This window comes from Rousettus aegyptiacus, unplaced genomic scaffold, assembly GCF_014176215.1.
Source record: "Rousettus aegyptiacus isolate mRouAeg1 unplaced genomic scaffold, mRouAeg1.p scaffold_m13_p_2, whole genome shotgun sequence".
Classification (NCBI taxonomy): domain Eukaryota; kingdom Metazoa; phylum Chordata; class Mammalia; order Chiroptera; family Pteropodidae; genus Rousettus; species Rousettus aegyptiacus.
This window is the reverse complement of record NW_023416295.1, coordinates 167,193,549-167,219,836: the sequence shown is the minus strand read 5'-3', so window position 1 is coordinate 167,219,836 and position 26,288 is coordinate 167,193,549. Positions and strand designations below refer to the sequence as shown.

At 50.3% G+C, this 26,288-nt stretch overlaps 1 protein-coding gene across 6 annotated transcripts in view; it reads left to right on the top strand.

Annotated features, from left to right (window-relative positions):
- LARGE1 (LARGE xylosyl- and glucuronyltransferase 1) overlaps positions 1–26,288 on the top strand; it is a 477,871-nt gene that overhangs the window by 14,587 nt on the left and 436,996 nt on the right. The window contains exon 1 of one of the 6 annotated variants that reach the window (XM_016161641.2): positions 25,636–25,772. The exons of the other annotated variants lie outside the window; for them this stretch is intronic. The gene's annotated coding sequence lies outside the window, so the exon portion shown is untranslated. Of the gene's footprint in view, positions 1–25,635; positions 25,773–26,288 lie in introns of those variants that run through there. 6 annotated transcript variants of the gene reach the window in all.

The window sequence follows — 26,288 nt, the reverse complement described above, 5'->3', positions numbered from 1 at the left end:
GGTGGTTGTGCTTGGGAAAGCAAGAAAACGAATAGCCCCAGGGGATGAGGACGAGGCCACATTCTTTCTCTTTTCAGCTCTGTCCACTGGTCTCAGAAAGTTTACAGAGGCCCTGAAGTAATGGCAAATACTTGCCCACTAGTCCCCTGAGGCCATTTTTCAGGAGCTTTCTGTCTACCTTGCTCCCTTTTCTCATTGGAAATTTGGGTTCTGAAAGGTAAGAGAGATGAAAACCAGTGAATGACATAGAAACGGACTCTTCCTTGGCAAATTGTGATTAACAGTTTTAAAAATAACAGCAACAGCAATAACGGCGGTAACAATCATAGTTGCCATTTATCGAATGCCTCTTGTGTGCTCATGAGATGTGCTTTACACGCATGATGCCTTTTGATCCTCGCTGTGACCCTCTGAGCTGAGCAATTTCCTTTTACAGGTAAGAAACTGGAGTTTAGAGAGGCGGTTATTAACCCAGATGATGCAGCCAGAGAGTGGAACGCAGTTCTGTGTCCAGTGCATTGCCTCTTAGTCTCTCACATAATCTACTCACCCAGGTCACCTGACACTGGAATATACATACCTCTGGGGAGGCACAGAGACTTCCCATGGAGTATGCAGGTGTGGGTAGTTTTAAGAGAATCAAGTTTCCAGATTTTTGACCTCACCTATGGACTCTTTCCTGACATTGATTGGTTTGAGACCTCCCCTCCCCAGGTCCACGGTTCTTCCTTCTGCCTCCCTTCTGCAGTCATCCTTCCTCATCTCATGAAGGCACATCTCTTCCCCAATCCCTATCTCGCTCTGGTATGTTGCTATGGGTATAAAAACCTCGATGGGCACCAGACAAAGGAACTGTTGGAAGTCCGGTGCGTGGGACCCTTCTGGCCAAGGCTCTCTTGTGAGGCTGCCCCTTTCCACACTCTTTTCCCTGTTTAAACTTAGTGCCAGAAACAGCCTTTGGGGCCTTTTCTCATGCTAAAGGAATGATAGAACATTTTCAGGTCTTAAACAAAAATCTTGCAGTGGAATTTTTAAAATGAATGATTACTAGGTCCATTTACAAATGTGATGTGAAATTTTATTTTTTTAAATGTTAATGTTTACGGTATGTTGAGAAAATTATATACTTAGAAGTAATTTAGTTTATGATGAGAACTTTAGATGTCAGCCTAAAAATAGGCAAGGCGGTACAAGTTTTTCAAATTTCAGAATTTGAAAATAAAGCTTGAAGGTCATTGTACTGTTCTTCCCCCTGAGATACTGAGGTTTGGAGCGAGCAATTCTTAAGTTGTTTTCTGCCACACACTCTTATGCACCTAAATTTTTTTTTTTTTTCCATAGACTTTCACGGGCATCAGTGTCTCCTAAAGCTCATACGTTTCACTTTTGATTAAGCACCCTTGGAATGATAATGAGTTTCAATGAGATGTAAACATACTTTAGATTTTGATGGCCGTTTTAGTTATGTAAGTAGACATAGGATCATGCATGCCAGCGTGCCTCCGGGCCACTACTAGGATAGTTTCAGGCATAGATGACTGAAGCCCAGTTCACACTGATGTTAAATTAAAAAAAAAAAAAAAGGATATTGGACTTTATCTGCTCAAGGAACTGAACAATAAAGAAGCACCAGGCAGAGCTGGACCTGGGTCCTCAGACACCGCGAGGTTATTGCTCCGTTTCTTGGCTCTGCTTTCTTCAGTCTCGGCTTCATCCTCAGGCCGAGTCCCCGTGGATGGCAAGGGTGGTCCTCAGGGTTACTTCCTGCCCACTCACCATCGCACGTGAGGGAGAGCATCTTTTCCCCAGTGGATCTGATAAAAAAAAAAAATCCTGGTCGCGAACTGGTTAGAAGGGCCCAGATCGCCTCTCTCGAGCTGGCCGGGCGGGGAGAACGGGTCAGTCTCATGTGAACAGCTGAGAAAGTGAGCAAAGGGTGGTGACTCCTGTAGAGAAGCCGGGCAAACAGGAAACCCCACCGCGTTCGGGAGGAGGAGTAAGCTGCCGATCTTGAGGGCTTACCAGACAGGCTCTGCAGCCTTCTTCTCTCAAGCCCCTTTATTCTCCCGTGTGCGCTTCCCTCATTCACGCCAGCAGCCGGTCTGACCGCTGTGATACCCGTCCGTCCATTGGCACAATGACATTGTCGATGCCTTTTGTTCTGTACTTCGGTGATGTCAAGACTTTTAAGGAAGTGCCAAAAAGATTCCTGACTTAGTGTATTTTGTGATTTCTTTCATTTTTTTTTTTTAAAAGACTGTTAGTTACACGTTTAAAACAAAAATAAACTAAACATGCAGAACTCCATCTGTGCTAGTCTACCTGCCATTACTAAGTACCACAGCCTGGGTGGCTAAACTACAGAGATTTGTTTGTTTGTTTGTTTGTTTTTCCCACAGTTCCAGAGGCTAGAAGTCCAAGGCCAAGGTATCATCAGCAGGGTGGTTTCTTCTGAGGCCTCTCTCTTTGGTTGTCTTTTCCTTGTGTCTCTCAACCTCCTCCTGTTAGGACACCAGTCAGATTGGAGAAGGGCCTACCCTAGTGACGTCATTTAGCCCTAATCACCTCTTTAAAGACCCTGTTTCTAAATACCGTCATATCCTGGGGTACCGGGGATTAGGGCTTCCACATATGAATTTGAGGGGTGGGGGGCGGGGATGCGATTCAGCCTCTAACACCATCTGTTGTTTTAATGCTGCGAACGGGTTCTATTTTGAAAACTAAACGTTAGTGTACGGACCTCGTTTGAGTGACACGTTAGTGACAGAGTCACCTATGCAGAAGCAAACTCGCCCTTTCAGGGATGGCAAGTTCAACACGGTTTCTTATTTGGGCGCACATTTTCCCTAAATAGGAAAAGAGAGAGGATAAAAGCGTAAACATATGACTAGGATGGAGGTTTGCCCAAAGTGCTTGGGAACGGATAGAGGAAATCCAGCTCGGCGCTGCCTCTGCTTTGCAGTTAAACCTTCCCCGAAATATCCCGAGGGTGGGCTTCGGTTGCCAAACGAGTTTTATGACCTTTTATGAGGGCGAGGGTGGGGCAGGAAGCTGCCCTAAGGCTGGATTCTTCTGGAAGACTCAGAGCACATATTTTAAAGCTGGGACTTCTCACTCTTTCCACTGGAGCAGTAGATTATCTGGTAATCGAGAACTCTGCTGGACTCTCTTTGTCCCCTGGCCCGAGGCGTGTGTGTGAAAGAGACTTCTATCATCTGTGTTTCGTGTCTTAGGGACCAGAGTTTGCAAGTGCGGGGTTTTGTGACTCATTTTGACCCCAGTTCCTCAAGAGCCGCTGTGATGTCAGAAATTGCTTTTCCATTCGCACCCAAAGCTCATACTATTAAAGCTCTGCAAATGACAGACCTGTCGTTACTCTCCTTGGCCAAGCAGTTGTCATTGTTCTCGCTCCTGCGTTAATTATTGTTTTAATGCGGCTCGTGTGTTCATTGTCTGGTCTGTCAGTGTTTGTAATGGAGCATCACAGCTGAAAAGATGGGGAAGGAGGTAGCGGTCCATCAAATTGTATTGTCTTTTCATGTCAGAAACTAAAAATCTCCCTCCCCCAAATTTTGCTTAACGGCAATCCAGAAATTGCAAGTACTGAACGCTTTGGAGAGCCGTTTGATGCAGGACGTGGTTAAAGTGCGTATGTGTTACCCAGGAGGAGGCTGAAGTTTTAATCAATCCACCCACATACCATCACCTTTTCATAGGCTGGGGTGGATTGTGTTAACTGATCGAAGGCAGGCCGGAGTCTCTGAGAGCACAGGGCCTGGGACGTAGAAGTTTTGTTCCAGTGCGGTTTACTGTTTGCCTGTTCTGCCAGCCCACCTTGGGTAAGGCGCTTGCTTACCTTCTCCGGATTCGTTTCCTGTGGCTACTGTAACAAAGCATCACAAAGTGGGTGGCTTAAAACAACCGAAGTGCATCCTTTCACAGTCCCGGAGGCTGGAAGTCCTACATCAAGCCATCTCAAGGTATCAGCAGGCCCATGCTGTCTCTGCCGGCTCTGGGGGAGAAGCCTTCCTTGCTGCCTCTAACTGCCGGAGTTAACGGGCAGCCCTTGGCTTAAAGATGCTTCGCTCCAGTCACGTGGCCGCCTTCTTCCTTTTGTATCTTCACGTCTTCTGTCCTCTGTACGTGTCTCTGGGTCCAAACTTCCCTTTTTTTCATGAGGACACCAGTCGTATTGAATTAGGACCCACTCCACTGACCTCATTTTTACCTTGAATCCTCCGAAAAGACCCTATTTCCGAATAACGCCACATTCTGAGGTCTTGGGAGTTAGGACGTCAATGTGTCTTTCTTGGGGGACGCAATTCAATCCACGACTGCCTAAGCTTTAGTTTTCCTCCTCTAATTCCACCGCCTGTCCCCACCTTCTGGGTAAGGATCAAATGCAATCGCGTGAGAATGTACTCTCGAAAATGTACCCCCTAAGTGATGGCAGAGTGCCTCGAGGGATGTTAGATGTCTCTTATTCCCAGTATATGGTATCTAATGAGCATTTGGATCTGACACATGACATGTTCTGTGCGATTTTTCAATTAAAAGCCCTTTGAGAAACGCGAGTGTTTGAGCTGAGCTGTGGATTCACTGGAAACAAGTTGGCAGCAGACTTGGGAGAGGGGGGAGTGTCACCTCAAGAAAGGAGCTGTGCCCGCTCAGGGATGGAGATTGCTGGTCACCTGCCTTGTCCTGACCTGCAGGCCACTTGCCGTTGCCAGGCGGTACGACATGGATGTAACTCCTCAGAGATCTGTCCCACCTCTTGAACCTTTCATGGAGAGTATAGGAATGTATGATAGTTTTACTCATTTGTTTTCCTGAGTTTTATTTTGATATTCAAAAGAGGCTTACTGGGCCAGAGGCTAAGAATGTTTTCAGGAAGCGTTCCTCTTTTGCCTTCTATAGCTTGCGGTGGTAAGAGAGACAGCTACAAAACAAGCTGAAACAAATCCTAAAACCCTCACTCTGTGTTGCTGTTGGAAGAGATGGACATCTAGGTGTTTTCTTTGAGATGCTCAAAGCTCTGCAGAAATCTTGCGTCTTTGTTAAACAGATCTTCTCATTATTCCCATCGATTGGATCAGAGTTTCCAGGGGTGGTAGGTTGTTGTTATCCTTGTCACTTTGCCGTTTCCTTCCTTCATTCAGTCATTCAGTGAACACGCAGTTGTCGATCATCTGCGGCATGCCAGGCCCTGTGCTGGGCGCCGTGGGGAAGAGGACCCAAGGCCCTGCTTGCCTGGGGCTCTCATCCTGGATGACCTGGTTCACTGTGACCGCGTTCGGTCGTCTCCCAGCTCGCGATGCTGCTTGTAGGTAAAGCTACTCCTTCGCCACCTGCCACCTGCCTTCTAGGCTAAAAGCTACCCTATATCTAACTCCGCTTGGTGTTTATTGGGTTGTTACACCAAATTTTGCAAAGCCAGAGGAATCGCTTGGTTGGAAGGAATCCTCTTTATGCCTCTCCCAAGAGGCTGCTCAGTGGGCTTTTATGATCCGTAAAACCCAGCTCCATTTCTGACATGAGAGAGCTTGTAACTTTTTTGCCTTTTCTGAATTTGAGTCCTTTATAGAGTATTTTGAGAGTTGGGCACTGTCGGGCGGGTTTTATGTCGGTGCCTCTGGGTTGGGTGATGAAGCTCGGGGATCAGTTTTGTTATGTGGCTGCCTCATGCAGTGCCACACTTGGAAGCATTACATGCCAAGAAGTGTTCTTTTCATGGCAAGGTTTGGATGCGGTAATTGAATCGGGGATGCTGGAAAAGACCATTGATGTCTCCCCGGCGCATGCAGGAGTCGGCACCGTCTTGCACGAGAGCAAAGGGCTCTGTCGCCCGTTCATTTCCGACGAGGAAGAGCATCCTCGGGTCCTGCTGTGACAATCTGGCCCAGCACATTCTGTCCTTAGGTACCTATCCTTCCATCCACTTCCTGATGGATGAGATTGGGAGCAGACTTGTTTACAGTACTTACAATGAGCTGTCCTGGAAAACAACTTCTCGGGGAATGAGGGGGCGGGAGGGAAGGTTTCCACATGTGTAGGAGAAGAACAAACTGGAGGACGGTGCCTTGGACAGTTGCGTAATGGGTTGGTTCTATCTTAAGATGACTCTTTCAACGATCTTATTGGGAGAAGGAAATATAAATATTATTATCTGGCTTAAGGTTCTTCACACTCCCTCTGTATCTCATAGAAATGCAGAATCTTGAGGGCGCTAAAGAGGCATGTGGACCAACTGGTTTATTGGGTAGATGGAGACACTTCAGCCCCGGAGGTCAAAGGACCTGTCCAAGGTCATACCAACTTAATGGTAAAACCCAGGCCCCCTGACTTCCAGTCTTTTGCTGTCTCCCTCCAGCTCAGGCTGCCTTCCACATGATTTACTGGCTCTTTAAGCGTGACTGATGCTGTTATTGGGCTTGTCCCTGCCCGCCCCCCCCACACACCCCCCCAGAGAAACAGCATGGCCCTCTTGGTAATGGTTGGATTGCTACAGCTGTGGCCACATTGATGCTAGAGGAAATGACAGGGCTGGGTTTTGTTTTTTGAGCGGGGTCTCATTGCTACGATCATGGAATGTATCTTTTAAAGATGACGACGAAACAGCCACCCTCCCAAGGAACTCGTAAAACAAATTATGCCCTCGCCACCCAGGACTACCGAGAAACAGCAGGCTCTTCGAGGCACAGAGAGTAGAGGCTGCCATATTAAAACAATGCTGGGAAAACCAGGATCCAGCAGTTGAAAGACGGGGAGGAAAACAGCGCCGTAATCCCCCAGGGATAATGGGTCTCCACAACGGGGCCCCGTGATTTATTGTGCCTAATGTACTTATTTTTATTTGTCCCTTTCAACACGGAGCTTTGTCAACGAAGAGATTTGATAATGGCCTGTTTGCGGTCTCTTAGACTCCTTAATAAAGCGCCACGTTTCGGGCCGGGCTGGAGGTCTGCAGGCTTCATTGGCATTCCCCCTTTGACTTCCCCTTCACTGGGGAGATGGGATGGGTCGAGATAAGGGCTTCGACGCTGCGGGTGCCTATTCCCATCATGCCACGTGTCCCGAATCCTGCCACGTGTGAGCCGGACTCGCCAGTGGCCGTGCAGACCTGGCCTGCCTCCGGAGCCCTTTCATTTTGTGCCGCTCTGGGACACAAATACAGGGTCTGAATCTGCCTGTGATAATAAATCCCTGGGATTCTGTTTTCATGAACCACCCATGAGAGTTTACTGCATGCAGCTTTTTGGGTAAGCAGAAATTAAAGCAGGAGACGTGGGTGTGGGTGGGTTTCGAAAAGAATGGGCTTGATTTGAGGGCTGTAGCAGGCGCGTTCCGATTGTGGTGGCCAGCTGCTTTGCAGAGGAGGGTGTGTCTCATTCAGCGCTTGTGAGTGAGGACACCTGAGGTGTTCATTTCCGCTTCTTCCTGGGCTTTTGGGGACCATGCCCCTTAAAGGACTGCTTCCCTTCCTGCAAAACCGCCTCTACGTTGCAAAGGCAGGCGAACCGGCTGGCAAAGGGGCTCTGAGCCTTTCCTAATCCCAAGTGTCTTGTCTTTGAGGACCTTCTGCGGTGATGTGCCATCAGGTCTGATCAGAGCGGGTAGTGCTGTGTTGTGTGGCATCCATACTCGGCCCCTAGGGCAGTTCAGGGAGAGACCTGGCTTTCACTATGGGCTTGTCTGAATACTCAGAACAAGGAAGAAGTGTCGAAACACGGAAAACTCAAACGACCTAACAGAAAAAGACTCCTTGAAAGTGCAGAATGATCAGAAAAGTCAGGAGCAAACCAAGGGTGGGCGTGGGGAGAGGTCGGCGTCCCTGGGCCCTGGTACGTGGGTGCTACAAACTCTGTTATGTTTGCAGGTTTTAGCCGGGAAACGAAGTAGTTGAGGGAGGGTGTGGCGCGTGGCTCCTGGGCACCCTTCACTCTCTCGCCACCTCTGACAAGAGCCCTAACAGGCTCCCTGCCACCACCACGATCCCCTTCCCCAAACAGATGCTGTGCGTTTATAGCTTAGACTTGTAGAATCGGATCCCACAGCACTGGCTTCCAGGAGCCCAATGTGGGGACCCAGCGGGGCACACTCACGCCTTCCTTAGGATTTACTAGACCCCTACATCTTCAGTGCCATCAGCTCACTTCCTACAAAACACACAGTAAAGGGGATAGAGGGACTGGGGTGCACCCCCCAAAGGCCTTGTTAAGTCGGTGCTTTGTGTCCGGGTAGACTGCCTTTTGTCATTGCGTAGAGTTAGTGGTTAAACCTGGGTTTCGTGGTTCTCCCATGTCCCCTGAGGACCTCTTGATGAGAGGTACTAGATTGCAAATGCCTCGCAGGTAGGGACCCCGTATTTGTGTCTGCTAGAGTGAGCGGCATGATAATCTACTCGTTGTGGATATTCTGTACAACTTCATTTGGTGATTGATTTTAAAAGCTTTTGAAAATTCAAGCACGGAGAACCTAAGGCCTCGGGAGAATCCAAGTCACTTAGCAGCGTGAAAACCTGGGTGATTTTCGCCCTATTTAGACTTGTAACTTTCTGTTAACTCCACTCACTGCCTTCTCTACCCAGCTCTGGTTTTTCCTAAAGCGTCACTGTTGGTTAATATGTCATGTCATTTACTTGAATGTAAACTGATGACGGAGGGGGGTGGGGTGGGGGGTGGTTGGGAATGGTTGGGGAGAGGGAGGGGAGGGGAGGAAGGGGAGGGCAGGGGTGGATTCTTTCTCCTTATGTTACATACATTGAAGGCTCTTGATAAATATTTGTTGAGTGCATGAACACGTGGTGGCTTGTAGCTGGTGTTGGTGGGATTCAGAGGGGAAAAGAGAGTAATCTAAGGCTTTTCCTTTGAGCTCTGGGAGGAGCGGCATGTTTTCCTGAGGGAAGAAGGGACGGAGAGCTATGTGTGGGTTAATTTTATTTTACCTGCCCCCTTGGAGAGAGTGTCTTCTTTCTCAATTAAAACGTGTGGGCTTTTTTTTTTTTTTTTTTTTTGAGCAGTTACCTTGTAATGGAAAAGACACTTCTGCAGACTTTAGTCTTTTATGTCTTCCAAACCAAGCCCTTTCCCCTGCTGTGGCTTCAATAATGCATCATTTCAGAAGTTCACGGACTGTAATGTGTTTCTGCTGAACCTCTATTCTCAGCTAGGTAGTTAAATGAAAATTAACCACTGTAGGTTTGATTCGAAATCACCTCTTCACCTTCTCCCGCTCCACCCCCTCCCTCACCCTGTGTATGCAAAACAGTGTTGCATTTTTCTTTTTTTAATGAGAGGGTGTGATGTGTGTGTATGTGGGCTCCCATGTGTGAATGGATAGAGTGATTGATTTCATAATCAGAGGTCCATGAAAAAAATAACCATGCGTACATACAAGTTTTTGAAATTCTGCTAAAGTCCAGTGGAGTCTGGGGACCTGCAGCAAACGAATGTTTAATGAGGGCGCTACTGCTGTACCAGACTCAGAATTTGCAGTGGCCGCTGGCAAATTGTCCTATGCCTTGAGAAGGCTCTGAAATGTACTCAGCATTCATTCATTCATTCATTCATTCATTGCCAGAGGATTATTTTAGATGCATAAGGCACCTGGGTGGTGGATGTGACACGCTGTTTACATTAATGGCCCCAAATTCGTCATACCTTTCTGAATTCCTGCATGAAGATCATAGTGTATTTCTGTAACTTTTGAGTTTGGGGCCGACTGTGTGACTTACTTTGATATGAAAGATGAGTCAGAGGTGATGGTGTGCCGATTATGAGCCTAGGCCTTAGAAGACCTTGAGCGTTTCTGCTCCCCCAGCCCCCCCCCACCCCCGCTTCTTGGCCTTTATGATGAGAACGGCATGCTCTGGTACCTTGCTGGTCTGAGGAGGAGTAGAATGAGAGACAGTTGCAATGGAGCTACCTGGCCAAACCAAAACACCTTCAGTGAGAAGCTGAGCCCACCCTAGATCAGCCGAGTCCCAGCCGACCTGCAGATGCGCGAGTGAATGTAAATGGTTATTATTGCCGCAAGACTGCTTTTTGGAATGGTTTGTTACGCAGCGCTGTTAGCCACAGATGACTGATACAGAGGGATGTTAATGTTGGACGTGGTTCCTGTTTGAAAGGAGTTTTAGGGTTTGGTGATGGTGGGGGGAGGGCCAGGACAAGATCATTAACTCATACCAGGTAAAGAAAGCGCTAAGTACCCTAGGAAAACTCGGGAAGGTGAGTTTAAGGAGGGGGAATGTGCTGGGTGAGCAATCAGAGAAAAACTCATGAAGAGGACGGCCTTTCCTGAAGGTGTTTTTAGATTATGGTATCAAAGAGAGGCGCATTGGTGAGGTTTCTTGAAGATATGTAATGTTTTAAAATCAATTTATCGACAGAGCCAATTGCATTGATGCCAGTTTCCCATTAAACATTGAACGATTTTGGACCAAAAGAAGACTCTTAAGACTTAACAGCTACATTGGTGTCAGAGATCATAATCTTCCTTTGATAAATAACCCATATTGGTAACGCTTATCGCAGAGAATTACCCAACATGTATTTGGCCTACCTACTGAGTGCCAGGGATGTGGTCGCCCAGCATGTCATAGGCATGAGCTCATGTAATCCTCATCACCACCTTAAGAGATAGAGGTAGATACTAATGTTAATTCCATTTTCCGGATACATTAGCCAAGCCAGAGAGGGCAGGTTACTTGCCAAAACCAATGCAGTAACATCGAAATCTCGTTCTCCCTGCACCTGTCTTTCCTGCTGGATCAACAGCTTCATGTATTTATTTTTTATCACCAGCATGTAGAATTATGCCTTTAGCATAATAGGTGCTCAAAAGATGTCTGTCCAACCAAAAAAAAAAAGAAAGTATAAATCTATGAAAAAGCAGTAGTGGCTTCGCCCATGTTTGCAGAGAAGTCATAGCCTGGTAAGGAGGCAGATTTCTGCTCTGATCTTTCTAAAACAGTGAGGCGAGGTCAGCGGTAGAGATACCGGATGTGTTTATAGGTATTTGAGAGAGCACAGAGCGGGTGCTCCTGATCCAGCCTAGAAAAGTAACACCCTCTGGAGGCTGTGAATCCGAATAAGTCTCCGTCGAGAAGTCCGAATTAGATAAGGGAGAGCAGGAGGCTCGCCTGCTGGACAGACACGAGTTGGCAGAAACCGTACACAGGTCCCCAGCTTGACTTCGGGGACACAGTTATAAATGTTGGGTGAGGAAGGTGCTGGCAGGGGACCTTCTGAGTTGTTGTGACCAATAAAGCTACGAAAACTTGAGTCTCGTGACTTCTTTGATTTCAGCTTCCCTAATAATTGTCACTTCGGGGAAACTGAGGCAGCACGACAAAAAGAACTTTGACCCACTCTGTCCTAGATAACTTTAGGAACTGTTACCTAGTAAGGCTGGCTTATCAACAAGGTGATGATTCTCTCCATTAGACCGAGGAATTCTTCAGATATAAAATAAACTTGAAATAGCCCATAGTAGCCCAAACCTCAATGGAATTATACCCAATGAGTCTCGTTTTTTGAAATTATTTACTGATGACTCTCAACCTAGGTCAGAAGCCCAGCTCCAGCATTTACCTGTGAGGTTCTAAAGTGTCTCCACAGCATTCCCAGTCTCTGTTCTTCATCTGGGAAATAGAAAATCCACGTCCCAGAGTTGTATTTTAAGACATAGCTAGGATTTTTTTTTTTTCTTTATAACACCAACTGTGTGCCAGGAACTCTTTTTAACCTTCGTGTGAATGAATTCACTTGACATCTTGAATCCTCACAAAAACCCTACGATGGGATAAACATGACAATGAGCCCCACTTCAGAAGTGGAGTTGGATCAGTTGCCCACAGCTACAGGGCTAGTCGGGAGAGAAACTAGGATTCGAACCCCCAGAGTCATGCTTTTAACCCCTGAGCTGTACCGATTCTGTCCCCGGAAGCGTCCTCTCTTCTTTGCAGACCTGACCACCGCTGTTCATTCTCAGTGCTGAGGAACCAGTGGGTCTGCCAGGCTGGGGCGGCTTGGCAGGTACCAGCCCAGGCCCCAGCTTCTGTGCGGCAGAAACCTGGGGGCTTCTCCGTCAGTCCTCGCACGGCTGGTGATCTGTGTTTGCCTACATGTTTGTCACCTGTTCATCTCATGAGATCGCATACTCTTCCAGGGGCAGGAGTCATGTGTTTTTCCCTGGACCACATTATATTTCTGGCGCAGAGCTTGGTGCCTTTTCTACACCGAGCGCTTAGTAAATATTGAATGGGCGGATGAACGGATTTCTGTTCCCTTCTCACCTGCATCCAGTCACTGGAGATCGCTCTGATGTTGAGACCCAGTTCTTGAGCATCTGATTCCGCCAGCGGCTCGAGCTTGTCTGTTCTGCTGGAATTTGACGTAGGTGCCTCTGAGTGTTGAGGTCTCTTTTCCTACCTGCCACTGAGCCTGTGCGAGGACCCCCCAGCAGACATCAAGGCCCGGAGCTCACCTCCCCATGTCAGATAGTCTCAGTAAATGATGTTGACGTGAGATGATCGAACAGAGGCCCTGTTTGAGAAGAAGCTTACTTCCTTCTCTTCTAGGACTTCAGAGGGGACCAAGAAAGAAAGAAAAAAACAACTTTATTTAAAGAAACCATTTTTGCAGAGTGTCCAAATCTGTATTATTTGAACTCCATAATCTCAAACTTATGAATGGACGGACTCCAGAGGGTACGTTTTCTTTTCTGCCACTGAAAAAGATGTCACAGATGGTCCTAAGGCGTGCTGGTCGGCGCACAAAAGTCTGCCTGGCCCGGGAGGGAGTGAAATTCCTGGACCTTTGCCACGAAAATTGTCAGACAGCTATACTTGCAAACCTGGCAATTAAAATGGGAAGACAATGCAATTGAATCAGAATCTTTTTCATTTATATTGAATGAGGAAGCTGGAGGGGAAGCTTGTGTAATTAAAAGGAGAAACCATGGCACTTCTTGAAGGGAGCTCGGTAAGAATGTTAGAGGCAGATGGCACCTGTTGTGCACTGTGCCAGATTCTGCTTCAAAGCACAGGGCTTTCTCCGGGGGAAGGGTGAGGTGCGCCGCTAGGCGAAGTTCACGCTTCCATGTCAGGCAGACCTCCACTGAAACTGGGCCCTCGACTAAGGATGCGGCTGGCTTTAAACCCGCTGCCGAAACCACCGCCAGCGCTCGTCTCTAAAATGGGCGCAGGACCTTACGAGCCTGCGTTGAGTGGTGTGCGAGGTCACGTGCGACGCCGCTCTGCAGCTCGGCGGGGCTTGGTCGGTGTCGGCCCCTTTCTCACCGCTGCCTGCGATGTGAGAGCGTCGCAAACGTCATCATGCCAGTCATCCACCCGACGCGCGTCATTTCTTGGACTGGAGGGAAGTGGGAGAGGCAGTTGGAAATGCAGCAGGGAGAGAGGTTTTTTTTTTTTTGGAAGATTCTAGAAGATTTTGACAAAGTGCGAGAGAAGGCGGCAACCCCGTCTCTGGGAGTTTGCGTCTCACACGGTGTTTCTTCGTGGGCTTGCCCGTGTTCTCGGAGACGTCGTTTTTTTTTAAAATAATTTTTTTTATTTAAATTTTTTTATTTAAAACATTTTTTTTTAAATTGACGTTTTGATGTCATCTCAAGAGAAGAATCCTTTGGGTCATCTGCATGGCCACTTGTAACCAATTACTGGCCTGATGTCACTGGCACCAGGGACTCATTGCTTTGGCACCAAATGGCATCTCTCCAATTGTGGAAAGACAGTGGGGGAGGAACGAGGCAGAGCCGGGGCGCGGGGGGGGGGGCGGTCTCCGGGGGTTGGGGGCTCCTCCTGTGAGGAGGACATCAGGTGGTTCCTCAGTATTTTCCGCATCAGGAAGGCACAGGGCTGGGGGCGCCAACCTCAGAAGGACCGGGTTGACCTGAGCCAGAATGAACCGTATGTCATCAGGAGAGTGGTGGCTTAGGGTCAGCCTTGACTGTCACAGGACGTTAGACTTGTTATTGGTGTTGAACTTAAAAGGCACCTTGTAAGTTCGTTTTGCTCTCAGGGTGGTTTTAGAGCCGCACGTCCTGGGCACGCGACCCTCATTCGATGCCCACAGGCTCTTCTCTTTGCCTGGAATTCTTCCCCAGTCTGCTCTCAGTACCTTGCTGAGATGCTATGTTTCTAAAGACCTTGGAGGCAGTTTTCCCAGTTGATTTCTACGGCTTCTGTGGGATGTTTTTGTTAATTTCTTCCTCTGGGTAATGGCTGGACCTGAAGCTTCTCGAGGACAGGGGTGTTTTCCTGTTGTTCTCACCCCCATGTCCTTCAGCCCCCAACAAAGTGCCTGGCACTTAGTGCTAGATAAATATTTGTTATTGAACTATTTTTAATTATTATTTTAATGTTTTACATTTTAATGCTTGAATAACATTGGAATGAAAACAATTTAAGCTAAAACTAGGGTTCCTGTCAACTTCTTTTCTCTACAAGTGGCCCATGTCACTCAAATTCCAGGAACATTGTATAAGAGGGATCACGGGGAGCGGGTGGGGGGGACCAAACTCTCAGATGAAGGGAAGTGGGAAGTTGGAATGTATTGGGTCCATGTGGCCCTTCTGAGCACCAGGGGACAGGGCCACCCTGGGCCAGGATCCAGTGCATCCAAGAGGGACGTGGTCTGCGACTCACCTTGGCCACTTTCTTACCTGAGATGCTGATGGGTAGAGTTTGTAATTCAGGGCCACCCTTTCTGGAAGTGATGTCACCTGTAAGGTCATCATTATATAGGCTGCATCCGTGTCTCATGACTTGGAGAGGCGTAGGCTGGAGCGGGAGGTGAGTCGGAAGCTGCTGCTCAGGTGGAACCACGTTTACCCCTGGAGGGCAGCTCAGCAGCTTACGCCTGAAGCTCAGCCTCTCAGTGGGCAGCGCTCGCTCGATTTCATTGTAATTATATCTTTGTCTTAACAGCCTTTCCCAAGTCACAAAGCACAGTATCTGCCAGTATCACAAGGTCCTTATTGCAACCGTGTGGTGTCAATAGGGGTAAACATTCCCATTTCACAGATGAGCAGCAGACCGAGGCTTAGGGGAGGGGTGTTTTGAACTTGGGGCTTAGGAGTTCAGGTCTTGTTACCTTCACTGTGTCATTTGGCCCCCTCAGAGAAGGGTGTCTGCCTTCTGCTGGGCTCTCAGGCTCAAGTCTTGGGGGCCGGGTTTCAGCTGCACCCCTCTGCGGAGGGACACGGAGGAGACCAGCTCTCGCACAGTCAGCGGCCACTTCGTTACGTTTTCGGGGTCAGTTCTGTTTGTCTTCATGGAAGGCAGCGTTGCTTGAGGAAACTGACCCAAGCTCTTTTGCTTTCCAGCTAGAATGGCTTGCTCGTCACGTGAGCCTCGATTTGTCCCCCTTGGAGTGGGTGTGCCAGGGTTTAATGAGAACGTTAGGATGCAAGGAGTTGTCATTCGAAAACTGCCTAGCTCAGCACTCACGCATTCCATTTATGATTTCTCTTGCCCCAAGGTTCTTACTCCCTTTTGGGTAACTACGTATATATATATTTTTGGTGGAAAACCTCACAAGTGCAGATGCTGTTGAGGGAGGTTGATCTGAGCAGTCAGGAAGCCTAGAGGTGGCCCTGTCATTGTCCCTTAGAGGCAGGGCTTGGCTTTTGGAGTCAGGGCATGCGTTCCACTAAGGCAGTGACTTGCGGGAGGTGGCAGGCCTCCCTTCCCTGGGTAGGCAGGTTGCAGGCAGGGTTGCCAGCCCTCAGTGTCAGTGGTGACCTCGAGAATCTGGCAGCTCTGCGGGACGGTGGCATCTAGCCTTTCAGGGCCTCCCCCATATGGCCGGGCCTGGTCTCCCTCTGATTTATTCCGTGCTTAGTTGTGACATTCTAGCCAAACAACAGTCGCTTGAATGTGGCGAGTGCCTTCCCACGTTGAGCCCTTTGCTTGGACTGACACGATGTTAGGGACTTGGAAGAAATGTGGGGTGCGATAAGTTAGGCAGCTCCTCCCAGGCTGGCTCACCCCAAACCACAGTTGTGTGTGAGGACCACACTCTTTTATTTTATGCCATCCGAAGAAAGAGGTCCCACACACAGTGACCCTGGATGATGTAAGTGCTTTAAAGCGATGTGCTCCCAGCAGCCCGGAGGGGTGGCTCGGAAGTGACCGGTAAGTGGAGGAAAGCATCGTTGACCGCGGCCCACAGTGTGTCTGGCCCCAGTTCCCGCCCTCACAGGGCTCACGCTCCAGTTGGGGGTGAGCAGGCAGGTGCGGTGAGCAGAGACCACCCCGTAGTGGGCCTGCATTGACCTCTTCATTTTTTTTTTTTAATTCTGTTTTTGGATGTGTCACACAAATATTTATTGAACGCAACTATATGCGAGGCTCTGCTCGAAGTGCAGTGGGTCTGGTAGGAAACCGAGTGACAAAAGTCTCCGTCCTCAGAGAGCTCGTAGTCTAGTCGAGGGAGACAGACTAACATGCAGAAGGAGTGAAGCCCACCGAGTCTTACGCTAGCACATGCGCATTCTCCACGGTACTTTCTCACCAGTACCGCGGGGGCAGAGAAAGCGGAGGTGGGAGGGGGAGAGGGTGGGGGGGGCGGCTCGTGTTGGTGGTGGGTAGAGTTTGCAGGTTTAAGTTGGTCAGGGAGAGATTCTCAGGAGATATGAGCAAATACCTGAAAAGGTGAAGGAGTGAGTCATGGGGATACCTGGGGACAGAGTGGAGGCTGAGGTCGGTACAAAGGCCCAGAGGCCATGTCTCAACTGCTAATGGGGAGACTATAAGGAGGTCCTGTGTCTGGCAGGGAGGGAGCATGGCGGAAAGTCTCAGGGGATGAGGTCGGAGAGACAGAGGCTCAGCTGTTCAGAGTCTGGTGTGAATCTCCCCCCCCACCCCCCGCCATTTAGCAGAACTTGGGCCACTCCCATTGCCCACCGGGATCAAAGATGTAAGCAGGGAGGCTATGCAGGGGGGACTTGCTTTAATTCAGGCAGGAGATGAGGGTGGCTTGGGCCAGGGTGACAGTGTGACAGTGATGGGGAGGGGTTGAGAAATAGTTGATTCTGGGCGGTCTACGGTCTCTGGGATCTCAAGAGAGGTATTTGTCCTCATTAAATTTGAATTTTCTCAGGTCAGCAGTGGAGATAATCAAACCTACTTCACAGGGTGGTCCCGAGGTGGTAGCTAAGCCCGTCCTGGCTCCCCAGTGGCAAATCCCGTGCCACAGCCCAGCCCTGGAGGCTTCTGCCTGGCCCCTTCCATCGCCTCGCAGGGAAGGGTCCTAAGCTACTGAGGTGGAAACGTTGAATAACAGCCATCTCCCCCTCCCGCTGCCCAGGCCCCTCCAGTGCTGGCCGCAGATCCGACCCAACCTCCTTATGTTAACGATTCGAAAACTGGGTCCCCAAGTGACGAGTGTTCGCATTTTCAGCATAATTCGTCCAGCCGGTGCGCCGTGCCTCACGGCCCCTGTGGGTTTGTGACGAGACCGGGGGTGACGTGTGGTCCAATGTGAGGAAAATCGGATTATGGACCGATAAATTAAAAGAATGCTCCATCAGTCTGATGGAATCTCCGTAATTGGGGGCTCTTGGAGTTCAAGGTAGTCCTAGCAAAAAGCGAAGACGAACAACAGAAGAAAGTTAAAATTTCCGCTCAGTTATGTGAACGGTGAACGTGCACCTGTCGTGGCGAGATTGGATCTCAGGAGTTTACTAGAGATGCTCGGTGAGGTGGTTAGGTGCATTTTATTGCTCCATGGGATGTCTGGAACTTTTGTTTGCAAAAGGCATTATTTACCCTCTTTGGTTACTTTATGTGACGAAGGTCGGCATCGCCGTTCTGGTTTCACCAGTGACGGGGCCTTTGCTTTCCTAGATGAACGTCACCACTGGGGTTTTTCCTGAGCTTTAACAGCGCCCCCTGCTGGGAGGTCCCCTGGGCAGCCTGTGCTTCCATCACCCACCCCCAAATGGCAGCTGGGGGAGCAGAAGCTGCAGCCCCTCAGCACGACCCAGATGGAGGTGAGGCCGGCTTGAAGCACAGGCCTTTCATTTGCACTAGGTCACTGTCCTTTTTTATGAAGCAGAAGGACAAGGAGTATTGAAGGTAGTTTTGCTGGTGCGGAAAGGCTGTTAGCACCTACTTAATAAGTGTGTCGTTATCTTACATGTCATCTGTCCCATCATGGTCATGACTGCTCCCCGGTGGCTTTTGTCACCCCAGCCTAGTGTCCTGGAGACCAAGCCTCAGACATCGGTGTTGACATGTTCACACCCCGGAAGGGGTCGGCCACCTTGGGTTTGCTTTCTCATTAACCGCTCCTTGTAAACGCATTTTACTGGCGCTTGAGCTTGACCTTGGTGAGATAGACTCTGTAGGAGGATCTTTCTCGAGATGGGATCTGTGGATCTGTGTTCTGTACGCTAAGTCAACGAAACTTTTTTAATTAGGGGTTTATATTTTGACGATAAACTGAAAACAAACAGAAGAACATTGCCGTGATTCTTTGCTGTATCTTTTGCAGGCGAGATGTATTTTCTTAAAATAAAATCTGTGCTTTTTAACCAACCTTCTCTTTTCCCTTTGAAAGGGGTCAGATTATTAGCCACAGTTGAGAAACTTGTTTATAGTCCTAATCATTTCGCCTTCCATTTCTCAAAATCCTCTCTAGGTGGCGAGGCTCAGATCAGGCTTCCCGCACAGATGCTCAACTTCCCTTTGAATTCTCCACCTGCTTATTTGGGGTGCCAGAGGTGACTTCGCCCGGGAACTCAGCAGGGGGACCCCGGGGGCTCCTGGGCCCGTTGCCGGCTCTGAGCAGCGTTACTCGTTAAGCGATGCAATGTGTCTCATGCACGGGGCTCCTCTTCCTGCCCCAGGGGGCTCGTAAGCTGTGCTTCTGGAAACCTGGTACATGGGAAGGCATCTGGAAAGTCAGGCTCTCCATATGGGAGCCTGTCAGGGAATGTCATTGCGAGCCGGTCTGGTGGCCTCTGTGGCATCTTTATTGAACATTAAAAATAAACGCTGCTTATAAAGTAGAAGGGGACAATTTGGAGGGATAGCATTTATTTATTTTTTTTGCAATCAGAAGCCTGAAAAATACATTAACATATAAAATAAATCTTTCCCTCTTTCTCCTGTCTCTCTGCCTCCGTGTTTACTGACCACGAAACAGCGCATAATAGCAGGCGTGTGCGAGCGAGCGTGTACTTGCACCGACGCTTATGCCATGACTAGGAGCAGAGGGAGCAAAAACATTCCTGTGAAAGATTTTCCAGAATTTGAAAATCAGATCTAGCTGAAGGTTCACCCGTCGTGTCTCGGAGGTTTGGTCGAACTTTTGCGGGGGAAAGGAAGCTTCCTTTGTACGGGGCAGCTCCGTTTTGCTGAAGTGACCAGAATGTGGCTGGTAAGTCTGGGAGGGTGAGCCCCAGGCCACGGGGAAGGAAGGATCGGGGTGGATCTTCAGGTCCCAGATGGCGGGACTAGGTGCGACTAGTGCAGTGAGAAGGTAGGTGTACGTCTGAATCTTAGCTCTCACCTTCCCGCTCGGTGACCCTGGGCAAGGCGGAAACACCACTTTCCCACTTGAGCCTCCGTTTTCTGATCTAAACGCTGGCAGGAGAGCAGCAGTCTCGGGATGGCGAGGGGCAAAGATGAGAAAGTACCGCAGAGTTCACTCTGATACCTGTCTTCCGTGCAGAGGCTGTGGAGGGCTGAGATTTTTGGTCATGACGGTTCCCCTGTTCGATATGACTCAGACCCGAATACCCTGATGAAGAATATGGCAGTCGTGCAGGGTTCACAAGGCTGTGAGATTCTGTCTTTTGCTTCCGCTTAAATCTGTTTTCTTGGCCGTCCAGAAATGCTTTCATGTTAGCGTGGGTGGGCACAATTTGGAGTGCTTGATTAACCTAGCAATTAATAAAAGTGGAGAGGTGACAATTGGTGTTAACAAACTACAGTCAAAAGCAGTGTCCTTGGCCTCTTTCCACGCAAACAGATTGGTGGGGAAGCCACCCGTGGGGAGGACGTCGAGATGCAGAAAAGGAAAGCTGGTTGGGAAAAGGTACTCAGAACGAAACGCAGGATGTCATGATGCGTTGGTTTGTTGATGATTTCATTCAATCAACAGCTATTTTTTTTTTTTTGAATGATTCTTATGTGTCTGATCCTGTGCCAGGAACTGAAGTTGCATTTATAGATAAGTCATAGCTTCTCCTAGAAGGAGGCTCAGACTTACGGTGGAGGGCATCGATGCAGAAGCCACAGATGCTAACGTTTTGTGATAGGCGCGGGAGAGATGATGTTTAAAGTTCACGGTGGCCAAAGGGAGGAGTGGTTTCTTGAAAAGAGAGCGCAGTATTGACTTTGCAGAAGAGGGGGTTCGAGCCAGACCTTGCTGGTGGACAAGGGTGTTTTAATTTTAGCACAGGGGACTGCAGGAGCAAAGGCCAGAGGGGCCGCTGGCTGCTGTGTCATGGGGAAAATCTCTGAGCCTTCCCGGGAGTTGGTTTCCTCATCTGTAAAATGGGCATAAAGAATCCGTGTCTCATGGGGACTGGGAGGATTCCTTCTTCGTTCATGGGAGGCGCAGGGTGCTGGCTTCCGTAACTCCCCTCCCTGCGACAGTTAAATCCCTTAAGTATCCAGGTTCCTTGAGTTTTATGCAGAATGAGCTAGGACTGGAAATACCAGTTCGAGCCAGGTATGGAAGGCGTCAGAATGTCACCCATCCTGATGTTATCTCTGCACGTGTGCTTAAGCCATGTGTCCCCCGGAGGTGTCGATCTCCCCTTTTAAAACGTAACCACCCATCGGTGGCAAGTAATGGAATGTTAGTTCTTCATTCTTTACTGGGGTGACGGCTCGGAGAGGCCACTGTGTTTTTAGGGAGCAGATTTGAAGAGACGGGTGAGTTAGTGTCCAGTGTCAGAAGGAATTCGGCCTGGCATCTCGCTAGGTGTGGAGTCGGATTCCGGCTCCACCCTGTTAGCCACGTAACCTGAGGCAAGTCACTTCATCACTCCCAGTTTCTGCTTCTTGTGGAATTTTGTCAAAAATGTTATTTATGTGTCGAGATGAAACATTGTATCTTGAGAACTGGGATGAAGATTCTGTTGAAGGCGGAAACTGCCTTTGCGACGGGAAGTAACCTTGGTAACCTAGAGCAGCCCTGCCCAATAGAAACAGGATACAGGCCACGTGTGTACTTGAAAATTTTCTAGTGGCCTCATCAAAACAAAAGTAAAGAAAAAATAAAAATAGGTGAGGTTAATTTTAATAATATGTTGTATTTAGGTCGGTATAACCAAGATTTATTTTAAAAATTAGCGAGGTGTTTGCATCCATTTTTTTTTTTTTTTCCCATGCTAAGTCTTTGAGATCTGGTGTATATTTTTACGTTTATAGTACAACTCAGTTTTGACGAGCCACATTTTGAGCGTGGCCCACGCGGCTGTGGCTGCCATGCTGGGCAGCACAGACCTTCGCGGGGGCCAAAGCCACAAAGTGGCTCCCCAGGCAAAGGGAGTTTTCTCCTTCCCCGCTCTCCTGTCCTTCCCCTCTCTCCCTCTCCTTCTCCGTCTCTCTCTTTCCGAGGGCGACGAGAAGGTCAATGACCTGCAGAGACCACAGTCCGCGGACGGGCGGCGAGGTGGGGGGCATGGAAGGGCAGGCAGCCCGCCAGGAATTCACAGAAAACGTGGGACCAGTCGCGGCCGAAGCGCACTGAGTGCTTGCTGTATGCCGAGCACTGAGCTGAGCGTTTTACTGAATCGTCTGTGCAGCCCTCACAGAGCCCTGAGAGGTAATTCTTGCTCTCACTGTGCAAATAGGAAGACCGGGGCTCAGAGAGGTTAAGAGACCCAAAGGCACACAGCGGAGGTTGGAACCCGGAGAGTCTGTCTTCGGAGCCCTGCTGTGCTCGTTGCTTCAGTCTTGGAGGAAAAACATCTCCGAGCACCCTCCGGGCGTCCATTTGGCACGGAGGAGGCAGAGGGTGCCACGGGGCGGGGGGCAGAAAGGCCCCGGGGAGCCCTGGACGGCGAACCTTGCCACAGTGTTAAGATGACCCGGGCCGCATGACTGTAACAGCGGGGCCTCCGCAGGTGGCATCTGATCCCTGCTTCTCTTCAGAACCACAACATAAGCCACCCCTCCCCGCCCCTTTTTTCCAAAGAAGGCGCTTTCTTAGTTTCGTTCATCTCTAGATTCATGCCTGGTACATAGTAGCTGCTCAGTAAATATGTGCGGAAGTCAGTGAGGACGCGTTAGTGTCCCCGGATGGGACGACCTCTGAGCCCACGGGGGGCGGGGGGTGCTGGGAAGTATGACTGACTGTGCTGTTGTGGGGTGGCCTTATCAACACACCCCCTGGGGGAAGGGGGCACAGCTAGGAAATGCCCGAAGTGTTCAGACCCACAGTTCTCACTTTGAGCTAAGGACAGCCCAGTTTCTATGTTCCATGCAAAAGGTTTTTTTTAGTTTGTTTTTTTCTAGTAAATTTTATAGCACGTTGTATAAGTAGCAAAGTACAGAAAGTGTCAGTGTGCAGCTGGATGTATTTCCACCTATCTCAGCAGCTCCCAGGTCAAGAAATGAGACACACCAGTGCCCCAGACACCCCCTCCCTTGCCACCTTGCCCCTTCCAGGGGTGTCTGCCTCTATCCTGGCTTCTGACTCCATAGTCTGCCTTCCTGTGCCCTTGCTTTCCAGCAAGTCCTGATAATTGGTGTTTTGGGGGCCCAGTTTGTTTCAGTCTTGCATCCCTGGGGTTCTAGCAAATCTGGCTTTCATTTGTGTCCACTGCACAGATGGGAAACTGAGGCCGACAGAAGTCGTGCAGCTTGCCCAGGTCTTACAGATGAGCGACTCACACCTAGAGCTGTCGTGCTCCTAAGCCCGTGTTCTTGGCCAGCCCATATATTTTCTCCTATGATTTTTTTTTTTTTTTTGGTCTAAAATCCCAAGGTTGGGACGCTGAGGTCGAGACTGCTGGACTGAGCTGTATCTGTGGGTAGCCGCATGGTGGGGACTAGCCACCCACCTCAGAGCCCCGGGTGCCGGGTGTATCCCTACGGCATGCTCCCAGGCTCAGGGGGACCGAAGGCCACCTCCCAGCTGCCAGAATGACTTGATGGGCATCACGGGTGAGGCCGTCACCGTCGGGACAGGCAAGGTCCTCACTGTCTCTTGTCTCCCACCCCCGCTTGGTGCTGGTGCTCTGGCTCTGGTGAGACGCTTCGAATGAAAGTCAAACATCCCTCTCCCCCCTAGAATGAAAATGCTGGGCGCTGCCAGGGGTGCGCTCCCCTTACCTGTCTCCTGCCCTGGGGCCCGGCTGGGCAGCTGCCTGGGAGCATGTTAGACTCCAGCACCAGGCGGCGCACTGCATGGCAGGCCGGGGAGGGCAGCCTCTGCCTGGTCCGGAGATCGCTCGGAATAGCCTTAGGTACACATATGGGTTTCAGGCTGAGGAGCCTTGCTGTCCCTGAGGCATGGCCCTCTGACCCCACTCTTCCCCAGCCAAGAGGGACAGGTGGTGGCTGTCATTCTGTAGTTGGCCACGGCCACAGAGGGATTTGCCAGCCACGCCCGAATGGAGATACCCTCGGCCTCTTTGGCCGGGAGGAGGCAGCTTGACCCATAAAGCCACACATGCAGGCCGTGTCTGTGAGGCCTCATCCTTGCTTTCTCTCTAAGGTGAGGGGAGTGGATAGCAGGCGGAAGTAGAAGCCATTACACTAGGCTCAATGCCCCAGGACTTCCATTTAATTCAAAAAGGCAAAATAAAATCACTCTTCTGGGCAACGGCTCTTATAAAAATAAAGCCAATATTATTATAGCAACGCTGACAAGTGAGTTGTGACACAGTTTACATTTTGCTGGCCATTGGGCGTGACATCAGAGACAGAATGGTAATCACTCTGGACCCAGACTCTCTGGGGTGAATGCTGCATCTTCTGCTCAGCTGCATGGCCTTGGGCCGGGTTCGTGACCTCTCTGTCCATCTGTAAAATGGAGATCACAGCACTGTTAAGTAAAGCACCTGTGGAAGTCTCGGGAAGCTTTCATACAGTGATGCGACGATGATGAAGATAGGCATGGATTCAATTATAGTCCCTGAGCGGTCGGTCTGGTGCATGCTAGATTTTTAGCTTACAGACAAGGACACTGAGGCACAGAAAGAGTCGGTTCCTGGCCGGAGGTTTCACAGCCAGCGAGTAGCCAGAGCTGACTCGATTGCAGGCTCTGTAGTGAATGGTAGGAAAAGCCATTACCGTTGGCTTACCCAGCATTTCTCTCCTAAGAATTAAATTTCTTTCAGAAAAGGCACTCCTTCCTTCCCCCACCCCACCCCCAAAATTCCTGTAAAAACAGGGCACACGTGACTGACGTTATGCTCCGTTTAAAATAATAAACATTGCTAATGATCGCCGAGCGAATCGCCCTGTGTCTGTTGTCATAGACCCGTTGCCCTGTTGTTTGCGCCTCGTCCTGAGACCTGCGAGGTCAGGTCAAGCTAAAGGCGCGTCGCGTGGTCTGTCGCCACGGCGGACGCGTTCCTGAAACGCGGTTACCTACCTGGATGTGTGAGGATCCGCTCTAACCTGCGTCTACCCCCGCATCCCCGAGGCGAGGTGCGCCCGTGGCCTCAGCTGGCTGCACCCTTCTACCCGCAGCCCCTCTTCTGTCCGCCCTGTCCTCGGGACCCTTACGGCTCTAACAAAGGACCAAATCAGCCAGGGAAGATGAGGTTCGGGGTTGCACAAAGGTAGGACCGCACAGCACAGTCTGTGGACATAATGTACTTTTTTTTTTTTTTTTTTCCATTTAAGTTCTTCGAGTGGAGGCAAGAAAATAGAGTCCCGGAGAGACATAAAGAAGGAAGTAGAGGGGTAAAAAAGAGGAGCATGGCGTGGGGAGGGGCGGGAAGGGGAGAGGAAATGTCAGCGTGTGGCGGGGAGGGTGAGAGATGGGGCAGAGGCAGAGGCGGAGGGGGAGGGAGGTGAAATTGGCGACTTGTGGCTTAGGTAGGCGTTTGGGAGCAGGGCGGGCAGGACTGCAGTGGGAGGCAGATCCCAGGCCTGGTGGGAGGGGTGGGGGAGGGGAGTGAAAGCTGCAGACTGTGTGTGGGGCGGTAGGGGGCAAAGGGTGGCACATGGACAGGAGCTGGGATCCTACAGGTGTTAGTGCCACAGCTGATTGTAGGCCGCCGGCTGATCCCTGGCAAAGCTTCCTCCCTCCTAATCCGGGGCTCCTTGGTTGTGCCAGGCCAGCCCTCAGGGCGGTGGGGGAGGGGGCAGAGGGGGACGGAGCTTGCCGACCCGATCTGCTCAGTGGTTTGGTCGGGGCGTCTGGGGTCGGGCCGCTGTCGGGCGCCCCGCTCCATCGGAGCTTCTGGTGGGGTGGGTGCCCGGCCCTCAGTGCTGAGCAGGGAGGTCCCCACTGGACACCACTCAGAAGAGACCATGCAAATGAACTCCACGGCGTGGCCCTTCAGTCCGGGAACAGCTCAGGCTCACCGAGGCGTGCCTCCGTCGTGTGCAGCTCATGCCAGGGGGTTAAAAAAAGAACGACTCACGCCCCATCCAAGGGCTTTTCGCGGGCAGCGCGGAAGTCGTAGACCCAGACACGGAGGCAGGCCTTTTCGGGAGCGAGGTCGCGTGTCTTCGTGGGGCCGGATCCTGCCAGCTCGAGTTGGTCAGCGCGGCTGGGACAGGCGTCGGTTCCTCCCCTCCGTGAAGGCTGTCCTGCCACAGGGCAGAGGTGAGTGGGCATGTCTTCTGGTTAAAGGATCCTATTTCCATGTAAAAGGCTTGTTCGTTTTCTCAGCTAGGGCAGCTCCGTGACTTTACCAGGGCCCCGCGCAGCGTTCACTCCAGGCAGGACCAGCTCCCGCCTGAGCCGCGCTGGCCTCCGCGCCCCACAGTCGGCGTCTGGTCCTTAGGTCCGTGAAGATTTGGAGAATTCAGGCCCAGGGATGTGAAGGACTTGCCTGAAGCTAGTGCACGTAATGCACAGCTTTGGCGGTGGGAGCGATGGTGATGGAGAAGAAGGGTCACTGCTCTTCGTTCGTCTAGACCCGGCGTTCAGTTCTGGCGCGGCGCAGACTGTGTCCGTAGCAGTGGCGGCTAAACTAACATTTTCTGTGTGTCTCCTGCGTCAGAGGTGAGGTTCTGAGCACCTGTGGGGCCGACTGTCAGGCAGACCCTGAGGTCCCTTCTCCCGTGTGAGCGATGGAGGTTGGGTCAAGTCAGAGCTGACATCCTACGCCACACGCCA